The following is an 18919-nucleotide window of genomic DNA, read 5'->3' as shown; positions in this document are numbered from 1 at the left end:
CTCATGAATGGGATTAGTGCCTTTATAAAAGAGACCCCAGAGAAATCCCTACCCCTTCCACCATGTGAAGACACAACTAGAAGTGTGTGACCTGGAAGAGGGCCCTCACCCAACCATGCTGGCACCTTGATCTTGGACTTCCAGCCTCCAGAACTGTGAGAAATAACTTCTGTTATTTATAATCTACCCAGTCTGTGGTGTTTTGCTATAGCAGCCCCAAAGAACAAAGACTGTTATTTTGACCCTTTTGAATAGATGTGAGTTGAAAAATGAAACTAGCTGTGCTGGAATCTTGGTAGCACATGAAGGTTTGAATATTTAAAAAATGACCCTGCTATCTCTAGAGTCAGGGCCCAAGGGTCAACAGGAGAATTAATGTCTTCTCTAAACTCATGAACAAATTTGCTTCTTTTCAGAATCAGAAGGTGTGAGACTGAGAAAAGCCAGGTCTCTTGGACAAATATCCTAATCCTACCCCTGCGCTGGAGTCATTACAAGAGGTCTGTTGTTAGAGTTCAAGTGAGGCTGGGGAGGAGAGCTGTTGCCAGGCACTGCTCTCTAGGAAGCCCGGCTAAGACCATGGGAAAACAAAACCATTTCCAAAGATCACAGGCTTTGAATTAAGGGAACCCAAAGCAAAACACAGAGTGGTGTGAAAGTTATGAACTGAGGTGGCTCTGCAGACTTCGTGTGGGTGGTGTGAGCTGGTCTGACCGGTTCATTCTCCACGCGCAGGCCAAATGCCTTATTCCCCTCTAACAAGTACCATCATTTGGGTTTCCAGCACAGTTGGCTTTTTCAGTTATGTGTTAACCACTCTTTAACTAGCAAAGTAGGAGGGTGGAGGGAAACTCTGAGGGTGAGAAATTCTCAGAAGATGTTAACTTTTAAAACACAATTAATGACACTAATTTTAAGTCAAACTGGTTTTTAATTATTGATGTTGCTATGGTCCTGACCCTACAGATTTCAGTCGTTCTGTAAACACATTCCTCTAGATTTGGCCTCAGAATCCCTGTGGACTAGAAACTGCTAGATGGAATTTCTAATTAAAAAAAAATAGAGAGGGCTCTCGGCAATTTAACCCCACGTTTCCTCGTCAAACATTTACCCTCACACTCTCTCTTATAAGTGCCCCTAAAGTCTCTTATTCATATTGACAACTTGTACTTGACAGCACCCTTGAAAGACCTGACAGCTTTCCTCCAAAAGCAACACCCTCCATACTGACGTTGCTTCAACACCTTGAAATTTACCTTTCAGACTGAAAGGTTCCATACATGGTGATTAATACAATTCACAAAGGATCTATTTTTAAAAGGATTGTGCACTCGGGTGATAGTCGCTAAAGTAATATTCTTTTGCTTTGGGTCAAGGCTGAAGAGCATTTTGAGTTCATGGAACCCTTGTGAATTTACACAGGTGTGGAGCTGATACATAGTCTATACACATTTCTTTGCCTCTGTGGTTTTTCTTTGTCGCTTCTTCTCTCTTCTGGTCTGCCTCTGACTGTATCCCTCTCTTAAATTCTGGCTCTCTTCTTATTAAGAAAATAAGTTATTTTAACATCGGTGAAGGTTCTGGGAAGCACACACTGGAAACTACATTACAATTGTCAGTACATTTTCTGATTCCAAGTTCCTCTTGCCAAGGTGACTGACATTAAAATGGCTCTATTATGTCTATTGACAAGTTGGTCCATCAAGACTTTTTCTGACTTGTCTAGAATGTCTCAGGTAGCCAATAAAAGGGAGATTTAAAAAATATATCTTTCAATAACAGCACTATGATTTGTTTTTGGTCCTTGAATAGAACCAGAGGAATATTTGATATCTAAATCACAACTCTCTGCATTGCGGGATTCTCTTTTTTTCCTCTCTGATTTTCAGTGATAAATATATTCATTACATACTTATGAGAATAACTGTAGGACACTTGAACTGCTTAATAAGTGAAATATTATTATTTACATTTACTTTGACTTCATCCAGGGGAATATGTCCTGATCATTTTGTTGTAGACAATCTAATGCACTTTTATTTCCATTTTTATTAATTAATAAACTAAAACTTACTTCAACTAATCAAAACTTAAAACTCCCTTCATTCTTTACCAACATACTTCCTGCAAATCTAAAACCAAAGAAAGTATCCTTTCTGTGGCATGCTTATTAGCTGATGCAGAAGAGATAGGGATTTAAGAAAATATGTGGTATCATAGTGTGTGTAGGTTTAAAAATAAGTTAAAAGCCCTCTAATCATTCCTGAGGGGTAGGGAAACTTTAAGAAGATATATTACTGTCATAAAACTAAGGAAGCCCTAATTTTATATGAATAGTTCACTCTTTAGATGGGTCTGATTTTTCCTTAGTTCTTTGTACTGCTGTTAAAACAATTCCTGTTACCACCCGTTCTTTCTGCTATAGGCCTTTTAGACATGGAACACATAAAGAAAACTGCCAATTAGGGGCTGTTGTGCACAGACTATTTTACTAATAGAGATTCCCAATTAAAATGTGTGTTATTTATTCTGCTTAGCTCTTATTGCAAATTATATTAATGAGGATTGACCCTTTGTAAATTTCAGGTATGTTCTAAGCGTTGATTTTTCCTCAATAAGCTCATAAATTGACATTCTTGACTTAGACTAAAAGGAGATTCTAAAGCTTAGCCACAATTCAAGAAGTGACTTATACTTGAATGGTGCCTCAATCATAGATAAAGGCTCTTAAATAGGAGGCTACAATTATATGGGTTTTTTTTCATTATCTTTGGATAATGACAGATAGAGGTCTAAATATTTGAGTCTGTTGACTACCAATGATAAAATGGCCTAAATTTAAAAAAAAAAATGCAACTGAATGGACCCTGATTGTTGAATGCACAAAGCAAAGTTGAAATGTTTAATTTCCTTAGTGGATATAGCCTAATAAAATCACCAAGGCTTTAAGAGAAACCTAACTTATAAATTAACCAGCTACATATATTCTAGAAATAGAAATCTCTTGACCTTTTATGTTTGGCATATTGTATATTTCTGGATTAATTTGAACAGGTTTGGCTTTATGCTTCTCCCCCACTAATCTTCCTTCCCAGAATAATCAAAACAGGAAAAAAAAAATCCCCTTGGTACCTTACATGACCCTAGCTTTTTCCAGTGGAAATTTACCTGCTGCAGCTTAGAGATAGAAAATGATCGATCACTGCTGAATTTTAATTATTCTTTGGATATGTTGAAATGTAATTAATAAACCTAGGAAACTGTTTAAAGAGTGAGAAAGGGAGAGAGATCCTGAGGTTTTTTATTTCTTTAATTGATATGTAGCAATGTATCCACCCTCCCAACCCAGCAACCACAATGACTACTGCTGCATACTCTTATTGGTGCGGTCCTGTGGGGGACACTCACCTTTGTGGTTATAGACCACTATGATTTGGGGTTGTTTCCATAACATAACTTGGCATATTCTGACTGATGCAAATAAGAGTGACCAAGAAATTGGGATGGATGCTTTTCCTTTCTGGAGTTAGGCATGGTAGACATTTTGTTGTTGTTGTTTTGTTTTTAGGGTATACCTTTTTTAAAAGTATGACTGAAGAATGCCTTATGAGATCTTAGAGACAATTTAATGGACCCCCCTTGATTAAAAGATGAGCAAATTAAGAAATAGGAATTAAGGATTTTGCTGGAAGAAACATTGGCAACAACACCAGAAGGATCTTTAAAAGTAAGAACATTTCAGGTACAAGTTTAGTTATTTTTTCATTAAATTGCACTCATTTTGTTCACTATGGTCTGTGTTGATTGCAGTTTACATAGAAATGCAGAGTAACCAGATAATCACCTGTACCTGCCAGTTAGTTATTTTCAACAAATATCCATCGACCACTCACACTGTGCCAGGCATTTTACATATATTACATCTGTTGAGTTACTAAGAGCCCTGCAAGCTATGTCAGATACTGTCTATATTATGTCTGAGGAAACTGAAGGCAGAGATTTTGAGTAGGATTCGTAAGGGTCATAGGAGATAAGACTGAAATCTGAATGATCTGCTTCCAAATCCTAGCACTGTTTAACTACAAAAGATGCACTAACAGACAGAAGCTGTTCCTATTTCCTTATTCCTGAAAAGCATTTAGTCTATGTTAGAGAGCAAGTGGGAGATCTGGAAAGAACATAATAGTAAGAAAATGGAAATTAAAATATAAAGGTAGAATCTGTCATTTAATGGTCATTGGTGGAAAAATGAGACAGTTGTCAATTATTTATCAACCACTATGTTCCTGGTGCTCTTTCTCAAAATGTAGATATTTATTTCCATTTCAGACAACTGAAAGTAGAAGATTAAGACTCAGTTCAGTATCTTACTCCACAATGAAATCCAGGGCTTTCTGCAAATCAGCCATAAAAAAAGAATGAAATCTTACCATTTGTGACAACATGGACAGACCTAGAGGGCATTATGTTGAGTGAAATAAATCAGAGAAAGAAAAATAGATATGATTTCACATATATGTGGAATCTAAAAACAGAACAAGCAAGCAAATAGAAAATACAGAAACAGACTCATAAATACAGAGAACTGGTGGTTGCCAGAGGGGACAGGGGTGAGGGGTTGGGCAAAATAGGTGAAAGGGATTAAAAGGTACAAAATTCCAGTTCTAAGATAAGTAAGTCATGAGGATGGAAAATATAGAGAATATAATATAAAAACTTTGTGTGGTGACAGATGGTAATTAAAGTGTGGCATAGAACTGTTGAATCACTATGTTTTACATCTGAAACTAATATTGTATGTCAATTCGACTTCAATTAAAGATAAAAATTTAAAAAGAAAAAAAAAAAGAATTGGTTGAACTTCAAAAGGCAATGGTGGGGAAAGGCTATCCGGATTTCAGGTAGAAGGTATAAAACAACAAAGACACAAACGGTAAGTTGAATCTTTGTGACAAAAAGTATCCAGTGGAAGGCTGTGGGGTTTATTCTTAAATTCATTAGGCATGAGCAAGGCACGGAAAACTTCAGAACTCTGTAAAAACTAGGCATAAGAAAGAGTAGTCTGGCAGTGGTAGACGTAAGACATTCTGGGTCAAGGAGAAACTGGACATAGGGGTTTGAATCAGATAGTTATTCCAACATTTTAAGTGGTAGTAGTAGGAATACCCAAATGCAGTATTGGCAGTGATGATAGAAAGAAGTGGACACATATTTGCTGTACAGGGATTAGTTCACCTGAGGCATAATTTTTTTTTAATACCACAGTATAGCTATCTCAGTGCTATCACTATGTGCATTTTAATGTTTTTCTGTATCCAAAGGTTGGATGTAATCCTTCTGAAAATAGTGAGGAAAGTATTCGCTTGTTTCTTATCATCATATGGCTGCAATATGTAATGGGATGACAAACACATGGGTAGTTAATTTATGCTTTGCTAGAACCTGCCAACCACATGGAAAAAGTTGCAAAACATATTTGAAAGTGCCACGTGGATGCTTTTGCAACTCTGTACACGTTGATTATAAAGACCGTAGCTGCTCTGGCATGTAAGTCAAACCAACATGTGTTTAAAAGTTTGGTCCCCTTACTATGGACTCCCTTTCGTGTAACATGCTTTTTAATGAAGAACATTAAACGGTGTGCCTGACCGTTTCTTTTCTGTGTATCTACATGACAGCTAGCATCTGTCACTGCCCTGCTTTCTTGTCACTGGGGATGCCTGCACTATTTGTGATTTATGAAATTTTGGGGTGGTGATGGGGGAGAACCCAAATATTTATGAGTCTTTGAAGGTGTCCAGAAACTATACACAGTATATCTACAGTTATACTTTAAATCTTCCTTTTCTCTCCTAACATGCGACTGCCTCTTCAATAGAAATTAAATGAGTAAGTGTCTTTCCCATGTCTCTTTGTGTTAAACTCACTCCCTTAACATTGCTGCTTTTGTCTGCTTTGGAGCCACACTTTGCCAGAACTCTCTTGCCACATCTGAACTCACTGCTCCATACCCATACACCTTGCATAACCCTCTGCACTGTAATTGAATTCCCTTTTAATCACAGAATTGGAAGTCAAGAGACAACAGTTGGGGTTTTATTATGCTGATTCCAAGATGTTGTAACAACAGACCACGTGGAAAACAGGGTTGCAGAAAGGAGGCATGTGGAGAGGGGCACACACATATTTCTTGACTTCAAAGCCAAGGGAAAGGATAAATAAGTCACTCTGTAGTCATCAACTACAGATATTTATGACCTTTAAAAAACAGCCAGAGGTACTGAAATATAAATGGAAGGGTCTATTTGGAAATCTGACACTTTTCCTTCCCCTCTGAACTATCTAAAAACGCACTTACTCCGCAATGTACACTTTTCTTTTAATCTTTTTGTTTTAGTTAAACAAGAAAAAACATGTTGGCTTTAACAAATTCGAATAATATGTAAGTGTATATAGTAAAAGGGTATGCCCTCCTCTGCCTTCTTTCCCTTAATAGTTCTGTGTTTACTATCCTTTGAGAATTTTTCTGTGCATATAAATATGCATCTTTCATGTTCGACTACAATTTCTTTTGCGTCTTTAAACAAATTGGGATCAGATTCTTCGTTTTGTTCTGAGGCTTGCTATTTCATTTAACAATATGCAGTGGATATTTTTCTAAGTCAGAATCTAATTCAGTTATTGTAATGGCTGCACAGTTTTCCATTTGTGGATATTGTGTAATTCTTCTCTCTCAATTGCTTTTCTTTTTTTCCTCTATCACTAGCAATGTTGCTCTGAGCGTACTTGTATTTTTGTATCACTGTGCTCAAGTATTTTGTAGAAAATAGATTCCTGTGTATTGTTCAACACTTTAAGCATTTTGTTCCCTTCAATATAATGAATGTTAGAGTCATTTATACACACACAAACACACATTTACACACATGTTTTGGTTGTGTCTCCATAATTTCTATAGACCAGAGAGGGTAGTTTAGGCAAATATTTAAACATTTTATAACCAGAGAGCTAAACGGCATTAAGTATGATTTTCACTAATGAAACATTTCTGTACATTACGCTACCCACATCATCTTCACTCTGAATATTCACTAAAACACTCAAATATTCTCTTCCCATTTTGTATTTGCACCTACAGTCATCTTTGCTCTGTGGCCCAGTATCTTCTTCTGCTTGATATTCATCCACAAGCTAGTGATGCTATTTCATTTTTCTCTTTTCTTCCAGGAGTTTTTAGTCTCAGCCTCTCTCTGCAGTAGAGAAAAAAGCTACCATGGAAATGACAGCTTCCCTAGAACCATCTAAGTAACTGCCTACGCTCAGGGTTTGTTTGTTCGTTTTAGAAGATCAGAGAGCACAAAACATGGGCTACATCTGACAAGACGCTGGGTCGAACTCATTTTTAGCAGGTGTCATGCTGTGCCTGACAGTTTTGCAGCCAGAAGAGTGATTTGGGACAGTGGAAGAGAGTGTGGGGCAGCATGACAGCATTTAATTTTTTCTTTATAACTTCATTGACTTTTTTAAGGAAATATTTTGTGATACAACAGAAATTATTGTCAGAGATTTTTGGTGGAAAAAAAAGCCACAAAGTTGAGGTGACATTAGTTTTATGAAAAGATAGCTAATTAATTTAGTAGTAAGGGGTAGAACAAATTGGATATCTGTGCCTGTAATTATGGAAAAACCTAGAGATATAAAAATTGGAAAAATAAAAGAAACTGCCTCTTTATTGAGTAATTAGAAAAGAAGTTCTGAAGTCAGTGTAGCTGAAGGGAAGGGAACTATATTCTCAGAACTGTTATGAAAATTAGGGAAGCCAAATTCTATAAAACCACCTTTTTTTAAGAAACACTTCTTTCTAAAGAGAATAATACTTGGGATTTATATTGAGCATTTACTTTGAGGATTTCTTTAAATAGAAAAAGCCCCCTACTTCGTACCTATAACAGCCCAGAAACTGCAATGGGTGATACGTAGGTTACACGCACAGGCCAAGGCTATTTGTTCATCACCAAATAGAAATGGTAAGTCTATTTATACTGGATGGCAGACACAGAGAGAATAATCACCAGTTGCATCAAATCAATTGTCTCAATATGCAAGAGAGAAACGATTCCAGACTAAAACGTGCATTCATTTCAGTTGATTGGCACCAGTTGAAAATCAATTTGATGGGATCATTTGGTACTCCATGCTGTTCTGCATTGTCTCTGTTAGGTTTATTCCCTGCAGCACCCACCAAGGCAGGCCAGGGAGAGGTGGGAAGGCATGATTTCTGCAGCCTACCTAAATGCCTTTGAGGCTATAATCATTCTAAACTACTTAAGCTTCTTTATTAGTCTGGGAATTCTGAAATTCGGAAGTGAAATAGTGCATCATGTATAGTTTGACATTTAATAGTAACAAAGAGTGTTGTAAAAAGGGCAAAATATTCTCTTCCTTTTCTCATATTTGCATAATCTCTCTATATCCCCAGTGCAGTGGGCTAAGATTGATTGTGCTCGTCTCTGACTGAGGCGTAGGTATTATAAACTAGATGGTTGAGTGCTGCCCTCAGTATTGAAATTATGTCCATCTAAATACGATACTGCCTTTAACTTTCAACTACTTGAATTACTCCTGAAAGAGACAATTTACCTAAAATAAGATCTGAAGAATGTCTTTTTATTTAGAATTCGCCTACCAGACCGGTCATTAAGAATTTCCAGGAAACACCAGCTATGTTTTCAAGATAGGAAGTCCAAACCAAGCTGTGATTGAGAAAAGCCATTTAGCTAAAGTGAAAGTTTATCTAATCAAATCCACGCTGTAAATATATTGGCAAATTATTTAGACTGCTCAATAGCTTTGGGAATGTTGCCAACATAACTAAGGTGGAAGGAAATCCTACTTTCTGAAAGTGACTGCTGCTTGCACTACAGAATTTAGACATCGTGATTCTGAAATGCCTTACTGCATTCTAGTTCCAGGGCTAGCGGGACTTCTTTTTTTTAAGATTCATTTATTTATTTTAGAGAGAGACACAGAGAAAGAGAGAGAGTGCACAAATGGGAGGGGCAGAGGGAGAGAGAGAGAAAGAATCTCAAGCAGATTCCATGCTGAGCACAGAGCCAGACCCAGGGCTCGATCTCATGATCCTGAGATCAGGACCTGAGCCAAAACCAAGAGTCTGTACCTTAACCAACTTCGCCCCTCAGGGGTCCCGCAGGGCTAATGGAACTTAAGGGATGGCCACTTTAAATTTTTGGTTACTTTTTAACACAAAGACACTTATTTCTCTTAAACCAAGTACTCTAGGTTCACTTAAGAGTATAGGTATTTAATAAAACCTAAACATCAGTTTCATTTTAGATCTTCTTCAGGGCCACTACTGGCCCATTTGGAACTTCTGTGTGAGTTAAAGAAAGGCACTCCTTGGAGTGGACACAGGCTGAGACAGCGTGTCCAGCCCCCTCTTTACCTTCTCATCTGGGCACCGTTTTGCAGCCACAACATGCTCAACTGTACATGATAGCCTTGCCTCTTCAAATGATCTCTAATAGGGTATTTGTCACATTATTTCCTGTGCATTCTTTGAAGCTCCTCTTGATCTCAAGCCTTAAACTGTATCCAGACCACTCTGATCCCTTGCCAAACATGTTGCTTTATGAAGTTTAGTGAAATAAATGATTTAAATATATCTGAATTCTTGGGTGCCTGGGTGGCTCAGTCGTTAAGCGTCTGCCTTCGGCTCAGGTCATGATCCCGGGGTCCTGGGATCGAGTCCCACATCGGGCTCCTTGCTCAGCACAGAGCCTGACTCTCCCTCTGCCTGCCTGCCACTCCCCCTGCTTATGCTCTCTCTCTCTCTCTCACTCTCTCTGTGTCAAATAAATAAATAAAATCTTTAAAAAAAAATAAATATATCTGAATTCTCTTTCTTCAACCTCCATTTACTTCAGATATTTATCCATCCTCTTCTTGTCTAAGGTAAAGAAGTCTCCCTCCTCCCATCTGGGATTAGCCTGTTCATCACTGCCTCACCTGCACAGCTGATTGGCTACTCCAGTCTGCCCCCCTCGGTTTTGCGTGTTCAAGCTTTCTCTCGGGAATTCAGTCCTTGATTTTGGTTTACATATGTTCTTAAACTTCCACTGTCTAAACCACATGCCTTTACTTTTGCAGTTCCTTCCACCAGGAAAGACCTTCAGCATTTATATACATTCCAGAGTCCTTCCTTCTTTCTTTTGCAGTTCCTTCCACCAGGAAAGACCTTCAGCATTTATATACATTCCAGAGTCCTTCCTTCTTTCAAAGAGTAGCGATAATGCCACCTGCCTCAAAGAACTTTCCCTGAAAGAGGTAAGTACTCCTTTTGAAGGCCCATTAAACTTCACTTAAATCTTCCTTCTGGTAGTCACCATTACATGGCCTGCAAAAATTGTTCTGTGTGTATGTATTTCATCTGGCCAAAGAGAATGTGAGCATCTTGTAGATACAACTCACCTGTGTTTCAGCTTTGAGTCCCTAACACAAAAAGCAGAATGCCATGCACATATTTAACGATGAATGTGTTGTTGTTGTTAAGATTTTATTTATTTACTGAGAGAGAGAGAGAGCACGAGCAGGGGGAGGGGCAGAAGGAGAAGCCGACTCCCTGCTGAGTGGGGAGCAGAAGTGAGGCTCAATCCCAGACCCTGGGGTCATGATCTGAGCAGAAGTCAGATGTTTAACTGATTGAGCCACCCAGGCGTCCAAACACTAAATGTTTTATTAAAAATTTGTGGAAGGAAATTTATTTATTTGTATAAAGTTTCTCTCTCTTCTTAACATTTTAATTTCTTTAATGATTTTTAATAGATTTAATTTTTCTTAGAGCCGTTTTGGGTTCACTACAAAATTGAGCATAAGTAACAGACGTACCCCAGATATCCCCTGCCCTCACGCATACACAGCCTCCCCCATTATCAACATCCCCTACTGGAGTGATACATTTGTTAAAATTGACGAAGGTACATGGACACTCAAAGTCCATAGTTTACATTAGGGTTCACTCTTAGTGTTGTACATTCTATGGGTTTGGACAAGTATATATTAATGTATTATAGTATCCACTATTGTAGTAATCCCCTGTGATAGGATACAGAATAGTTTCACTGCCCTGGAATTCATCTGTTCTCTGCCAATTCATCCTTCCCTCCCTCCTAACCTGTGGCAACTACTGATCTTTTTACTGTCTCCATTGCTCTTTTCCAGAATGTCATAAAATTTTTTAGCCTTTTCAGATTTGCTTCTTTCATCTGGCAATATTCATTTAAGGTTCCTCCGTGTCTTTTCATGGCTTGATGGCTCATTTCATTTTAGCACTGAATAATATTCCACTGTCTGGATGTACCACAGTTTATGCATCCGCTCACCTACTAGAGGACATCTTACTTGCTTTTGGCAATTATGAAAAAAGCTGCTATAAACTTCCATGTGAAGGTTTTTGTGTAGACATATTTTCAGTGCATTTGTGTAAATACTAAGGAGCATGATTGCTGAATCATATGGTAAGAGAATGTTTAGTTTTGTAAGAACTGCCATACTGTCTTCCAAAGTGGTTGTACCATGTTGCATTCCCACCAGCAATGAATGACAGTTCTTGTTGTCCCACATCGTCACCAGCATTTGGTATTGCCATTGTTTTGGGTTTCAGCCATTCTAATAGATGTGTAGTGGTAGTTCATTGTTGTTTTAATTCTCAATTCCCTGGTGAGATAGGATGTTGAACATTTTTTCATATGCTTATTTGCTATCTATATATCTTTGGTGAGGTGTCTGTTCAGAATTTTGGCCTATTTTATTTTATTTTAGAGAGGGGGAGAGGGGCAGAGGGGAGAGAGAGAGAGAATCCTAAGCAGTCTCTACACCCAGCACAGAGCCTAACACGGGGCTTGATCCCACAACACTGAGATCATGACCTGAGCCAAAACCAAGAGTGAAACGCTTAACTGACTGAGCCATACAGACACCCCTGGTCCATTTTAAAATCAAGTTGTTAATTTTCTTATTGTTGAGTTTTAAGTATTCTTTTTATATTTTGGATAACAGTACTTTATGAGAAATATTTTGCAAATATTTTTCCCAGTGGTCACATGTCTTCTAGTTCTCTTGAGATTGTCTTGCACGGAGCAAAATCTTTAATTCTAATAAAGTCTAGCTTATCACTTATTCCTTTCAGGGAGCAAGACTTTGATGTTGTATTTATTTATTTATATATTTATTTATTTTTTTTTTTTTAAAGATTTTATTTATTTATTTGACAGAGAGAGACAGAACACAAGCAGGGGGAGTGGGAGAGGGAGAAGCAGGCTTCCCGCGGAGCCAGGAGCCCAATGCAGGGCTCGATCCCAGGACCCTGGGATCATGACCTGAGCCGAAGGCAGACGCTTAACGACTGAGCCACCCAGGTGCCCCTTGATGTTGTATTTAAAAAGTCAGTGCCAGACCCAAGGTCATAGAGAAATTCTCCTGTGTTATTTTCTAGGAGTTTTAGAACTTTGCACTTTTACATTTGGGTCTGTGATTATAATTATGTTTTTCACTTTTTTTCTTTTTTTAGGGTGAGAGAGCGCATGTGTGCTGGGAGCTGGGGGAAGGGCAGAGGGAGAAGGAGAGAGAGAGAGAGAGAATCTTAAGCAGGCTCCACACCCAGTGCAGAGCCCAAAGTGGGACTCAATCTCATGATCTTGAGATCATAATCTGAGAGTTGGTTACTTAACTGACTGAGCCACCCAGGTGCCCCTTCACTATATATTTTTGAAAATATGTTTTAGTGGATGACTATCATATTTATCTTAACTTTGCCTTCATTTTTGAAAGCCAACATTCCTAGATACAGGACTCTTGGTAGATCATTTTTTATCACTTTGAATATTTTATCTTCCCATTTGACTCTTGGTTTTCTAACCAAATTTTCATAGATTTTCATGAATAGATATTTATTCATGTATTGTTTTCCCTTAGGATCATTTCCAGAAGCTTTAGTTTTTGTTGTTGTTACTTCTTAAGTAATTTTCACTGGTTTTATGCAAAACCAGGTCAGCAGAACTTCTCATGCTCTCATGCTAATCAGTCTCCTCGTGTGCTTCTCTTCTTTGCATACAGGAGCCTTGGTTGGTAGGTGCTTTCAATTTTATATGAAGTGGCTGCTCTTGGAGTTTTTAGCATGAGATACAGTACTCATTTGGAGAGTCTAGTGGAAGTCTCTCTGGACACTAGCAAATAAGAATATGCCTCTTTGAGAGAATATAATCATTATTTCATCTTTTCTCAGATACTATAAATCCTTTCAATAGAAAGGTAGTTATAAAGAAAAAGTGCTACTGAACATACCCAAATGTAAGAAAGTACATATGTGTATTTATATATATAATCTATGTGAATGAATTGAAAAAAAAAATAGAAAGACAGAGAGAGGGTCAGAAAAGAGAGAGCAGAAGAATTTCTTAAGATGTCTGTCAGATTTCGGTTCTTTTTACCAAGCTGTGTATTTGGACACTAGAAATGAGCAAATCATATTTTCACAAAGTAAGTGAACTTGCAGTTATTTATCTTGGTGTGATAGAGATTTCCCTGAATTGAAAATAAGAGCACATTAGCTTTATTACCAGCTCTGCTACTCTCTGGCCTGTTAGTTTGGACAGGCCTCTTAATATTTATCTACTACCTTATGTGTACAATTACATGAATTATGTCTGAATTATGTACCATGCAGAGCCATTATAGGACTAAAAGCAGGAATGTAAACATACCATATAAATGCAAACTGTCGCAGAGGCCTTGTATTTAAGTAGAATTCATAAAAAGAGAAATTGAATCTTCATGGATTCCACATGTCTTTATTGAGCAGCTGCTATTCTAGGCAGACCGGTTTCCGCAGTGAAAAATCAGTCTTGAGGACTTTATCTTCCATTGGTGGAGAGAGAAAAGACACAAGTAAATACATAAGGGCAATACAATTACTCATTTACATAAGAAAATATATATTATAATTCTATCTTAAGTTTTAAGTTAAAATGAGAGTGAAAATTCAAATTAACAAAGTTCTATAGTAACAATTTCTTCATCTTAGAGAAATGCATAGAGAAAGGGGTGCTTTCTTAGAAATGTATACCTGAATATTACACTATTTTTGAGGTTCACAGTTTAATTGAACCACTTTTATTTATTTTTTTCCTGATGAAATAATGTGTTTTTTTTGTACATACTTCCAGTCTATAATTCACAAATATTAAGTGACAACAATGCTAAGAGCCTGTGTGGCATGAGTGAATTGACTTCACAGCTTGCCTGGAGGAAGCCCTGCCCCACGATGACTGATGAGACATTAAGCACCTCTCAGAGACTGACGGAATTCTAATCATGGAAAATGACCGGTGGCAGCCCTATAAGAAGGTTTTGATAAAAGAGAAAATGGAGGGAATCTCAAAGATGGTGCGCATTTACATCAGCAGAACCACGGGAAAATACAATTAAGGAGGTGAAATGCAGCAATGGTAATCTCTGTGGATGCTCATACATAGTATCCTAGGGGTAAATATTTATTTACTAAAAATGTTGAGCTCTGACTATGTGTCCATCATTCTACTGGGGCTCATGATTCGAGATCAACTGGGCATGGGTTGTGCCTGCAAGGTGTCTACAGTCAATTAGGGAGAGGCAACCATGGAAACACATCAGTACTTCTTACTGAGCTACCACTCAACAGTAGAGCTGTACAGTATCTTGAGAGGGAGCAATCCCAAAGAAAAAGCTAACTCCTTACAGGAGTACAGGAAAAGCTGTAAAAAATATTCAACGTTGGGGTGCCTGTTTGACTCAGTTTGTAGAACATAATACTCTTGATCTCAGGGTCTGTGAGTTCAAGCCCTATGCTGGGCGTAGGGCCTACTTAAAAAAAAAAATATTCAATGTTGAGCTGACTTTTGAAAGGAGAGATGTTCATCTGAGCGATATGATGAGATGTGGGGTGGTGACGGTGGCAGGGAGTGTGCAGAAAGTTTTCCAGACAAACTATTAATTCCAGTGTACACACTTTGGAGCATATGTGTACAAATACTTTCATGAAGGTAAAATTTGGGAAACACTTTTATGTTTATGAAATTCCATGAGAATGTTTTATTTTGCTATTCTAAAAAATGTTGCCATTATTATTCTATAATACCTGGATTTTTTTCTCAATCTACAGATACAGAAGAGAGGACTATAATCTTATATGTAGGTATGTCAAATAAGCTTTACTGAATATCTTTAAAAATATTTAAAAAACTCAAAGTGAAAATTTATGCACCTTTAGCACTATTCATATTATCCAAAGAATTATGGGAAAATAATTCAACCCTATCTAGCCAAGATATTGGAAGTTATTTGAAATTGCAGTTTTCCCTAATCTCAGGATGTTTTGTATTATACAATGCTAAAATATTATTGAAAGCTATTCTAGGTTAACACTGGAGAAAAGATGCACAGAATATAAATTCTAACACAAGGAATCTGTTTTGCGTTCCACAAGGTGGAAGAACACAAAAGAAGATGTAAAAAGTTATACGACATCTGGAGAATATTGATATTCTCTGGGTCACTATCAAGCAAACTCCAACATACACTCTGTATATTTCTGAAATACATATAAACTCTAACAGGACTTGATTCTCACTATCAAAAATAGAGAAACTACACTTGCCCACTTAACCTCAACCTGCTCTTTTTATAGCCAGCTTGTTCAGCAAAGATTGAAGAGTCCTACGTGCACCATGGATCTTGCAGTTAGTAAACAGTTCTGAATTAGCCAAATAAAGCTTGCCAAGCTTCCAGTATAACCTACTATGAAAGTATGAGGGAATAATTGTAAAACTTTAGCCTATTTCTTTTCCTAAATATATTTTTTAAGAAGTAATCTTCCAAAGGGGGGGTGAAATCGGAGGGAGAGACGAACCATGAGAGACTATGGACTCTGAGAAACAAACTGAGGGTTCTAGAGGGGAGGGGAGTGGGAGGATGGGCTAGCCTGGTGATGGGTATTAAAGAGGGCACGTTCTGCATGGAGCACTGGGTGTTATACGCAAACAGTGAATCGTGGAACACTACATCAAAAACTAATGATGTAATGTATGGTGATTAACATAACATAATAAAAAAATAAATAAAAAATTTAATTTAATTTAAAAAAAGAAGTAATCTTCCATATGTAAGAAATTGGATCGACTTTATAAAATTTATTTTCCATTCACAATTTGCTCAGCTACTAGAAAGGCATGCCTCTCTCCATTCAAAAAAATTCAGCCACACAAATTAAGTGCAGTCCACTTTCCAATTCCAAAGTATGATGTGGGATAGGAGTAGGGTAGGGTAGGAAGGAACCATGGAAAATAAAATGGACTCTGGGAGCTCATGCCCAAAGAAGTTTTCAATCACACTTTAAATTTAAGAGTTTCAAATCAGGATTTAATTTGTAGTTTAAGATTTAATAACACAGTCATTGCATGTTAATTAAACAGCAATGGATCATTTACCAACCTGTTTAATGAGGTGTAACAAGTATTGCATATAAAACATACCGACATTATTATTAACATTGCCATTAAACTTCAATAAATCTGTTTGAATAATTATTGGTATTTAAGTACTATAAAATCTCTAACATAACTAAGCATACCTATTTATATTCAATAAAACAGGAATTCTGTTTTAGGAATAATTAAATTCCCAGGACCACATTCCTATCTTTGTATGGCAAAAATTCCTGTTGGCAACAGTGAGAGTTGGAGCTCCAGTAAAAGAAGAATTCAAGAGAAAAGAATTCAGCCCACACTGAAGGAACTGTCCTCATCATGAGTTGTAGAATCTCACATTTCTGTAGGGGCAAAGCTCACCTTTAATTTAATTAATAAATGTAATTGGAAGAGCAGTCCCTCCATTATTCTTTCGCCTAGAGGATCATAAATCCTTACACTACCTCCCTTTTGCTCACACAGGATAAATTGGAGAGGCCCTGTCTAAGAATGTGACCTGACCAAAGGTGCAGCAAAGCAGTAATTTTTATGTTGGGAGGATTTGGTGAGCTCGCAGGGGGCAGAGGGCTCTGCTGGCTGAAATAAACACAGGTAACAGAGCTTGTTTGGTATATGTCTCTGGGCTGCCCACAAGATGAGGAGGGTGTGACGCCAGCAAGAACTGATGTACTCTGAATAATAAGGGACAATGCCGGATGCTATTTAAAAAGGCCTGTGGGTGGAGAGCCAAAAAGGGATTTAGAAAGACAGTGGGAATGTGGAACTCCAAGTGGGATAATCTTTAGTAGCAATGACTTGAAAAATGTGCGTTACTAATACCTAATTTGGGGATGATAATTTATAAATGTAATATCTTCTCCATTTATCCAGAATTAAAAACAAATCAACACAAGGGCATCTGGGTGGCTCAGTCAGTTAAGTGTCTGCCTTCAACTCAGGTCGTGATCCCAGGGTCCTGGGATCAAGCCCTGCATCAGACTCCCTGCTCAGTGGAGAGCCTGCTTCTCCCTCTAACTCTGCTGCTCCCCCTGCTTGTGCTCTCTCTCTTTGTCAAATAAATAAATAAAAATCTCCAAAAAAACCACAACAACAACAGCAAAAACTTGCTGTGATACTCCATAAAATAAATAGATTAGTGTGGTATCCAGTTTGAGGGTGACATTTTATGGAAAGCAGACAACGCATACTAAAGATAGAGACAGGGTTAGTAATTCTGTTGAAACTGGATATTGGAGCTAAATGCCATAAGGGTAAATGTAAATACCCAAATTATACCATCAATTGTGGATTGAGAGTTCAGATCCTTTTATGTACATTTTAAGGGCAAGATGGCTTTGTGAAGCCTGAAGGCTTCTGGAATCCTAAATCTGACACTCGAGTAACATATTTATTGTTTTGAGCGAACATCAAAATAATCAATTTTGTCATCAAGTTAGAGAGGCATATACATATAACATTTAAATATTTTAATGATTTATTTGAGAGAGAGAGAGAGAGACAGAGAGCACAGGTGGGGAGGAGAGGGAGGAGCACAGGTGGGGCTTGATCCCAGGACCCTGAGATCATGACCTGAGCGGAAGGCAGACACTTAACTGACTGAGCCACCCAGGCGCCCCAGAGAGGCATATATTATACAAATAAAATAACAAAGAAGGAAAAGAAAAGGCCAGAGTCAGTAAAAAGATCAGTGATTGGCAGGAGTTGGGGGGAGGATGGGATGGATAAGTAGAGCACAGAGGATTTTCAGGGCAGTGAAATTCTTCTGTATGATACGTGGTAGATAAATGGCCTTATACATTTGTCGAGACCCACACAATGTAAAACACTAAAAGTGAATCCTAATGTAAACTGTAGACTTTGGGTAATAATGGTATGTCCATGTAGGTTTATTGCTTGTAAATGTACCACTCTGGTAGGGCACGCTAATGGTGAGGGAGGCTGTGAGTGTGTAGGGGAGGTGGTGTGTGGGCTCTCTCTGTACCTGCTGTTCAGTTTTGCTGAGAATTTAAAATTGCTCTAAAAATAAAATCTTTAAAAGGAAGATCAGAATCTATTTAAGTGCTAATTATGTCCAATAGAAATTTCATGGAGAGAAAATTTGAAAAATGGCAAAATCAGTGAAGACTAGGAAGGCTTCAGAGAGTAGAAATTTGAATTACACCATAAAGAGCAGAAGTTGAGTAAGAAGAGGTGAGCAGACAGGTACTTTAAGACAGAGAAAACTTGAGAGGCTGTAAGATGATGTGGGGAAACAGGTCTTCATGGAACTGAAAATTACACCAATTAGAAAATGGGATATTGTTTTAAACAGTTAAAAATTCTAAATGTTCTGATTTGGGTAAATACAACAGGGTTATTATTAAATATCTTATTTTTTTTTT

The 18919-nt window shown here is 37.7% G+C and overlaps 1 long non-coding RNA gene across 1 annotated transcript; it reads left to right on the top strand.

Moving 5' to 3' along the window:
* Nucleotides 1-10183: 10183 nt before the first annotated feature.
* On the top strand, nt 10184-17551 carry LOC145723241 (uncharacterized). Its single transcript, XR_014148164.1, has 3 exons — nt 10184-10344; nt 15215-15243; nt 17001-17551. It is a non-coding gene; the product is annotated as an uncharacterized LOC145723241 (long non-coding RNA).
* Nucleotides 17552-18919: the final 1368 nt, after the last annotated feature.

The sequence above is a fragment of the Leptonychotes weddellii genome, chromosome 9 (assembly GCF_054177405.1).
Source record: "Leptonychotes weddellii isolate Sample4059 chromosome 9, ASM5417740v2, whole genome shotgun sequence".
Classification (NCBI taxonomy): domain Eukaryota; kingdom Metazoa; phylum Chordata; class Mammalia; order Carnivora; family Phocidae; genus Leptonychotes; species Leptonychotes weddellii.
This window is presented reverse-complemented; position numbering and strand designations above follow the sequence as displayed.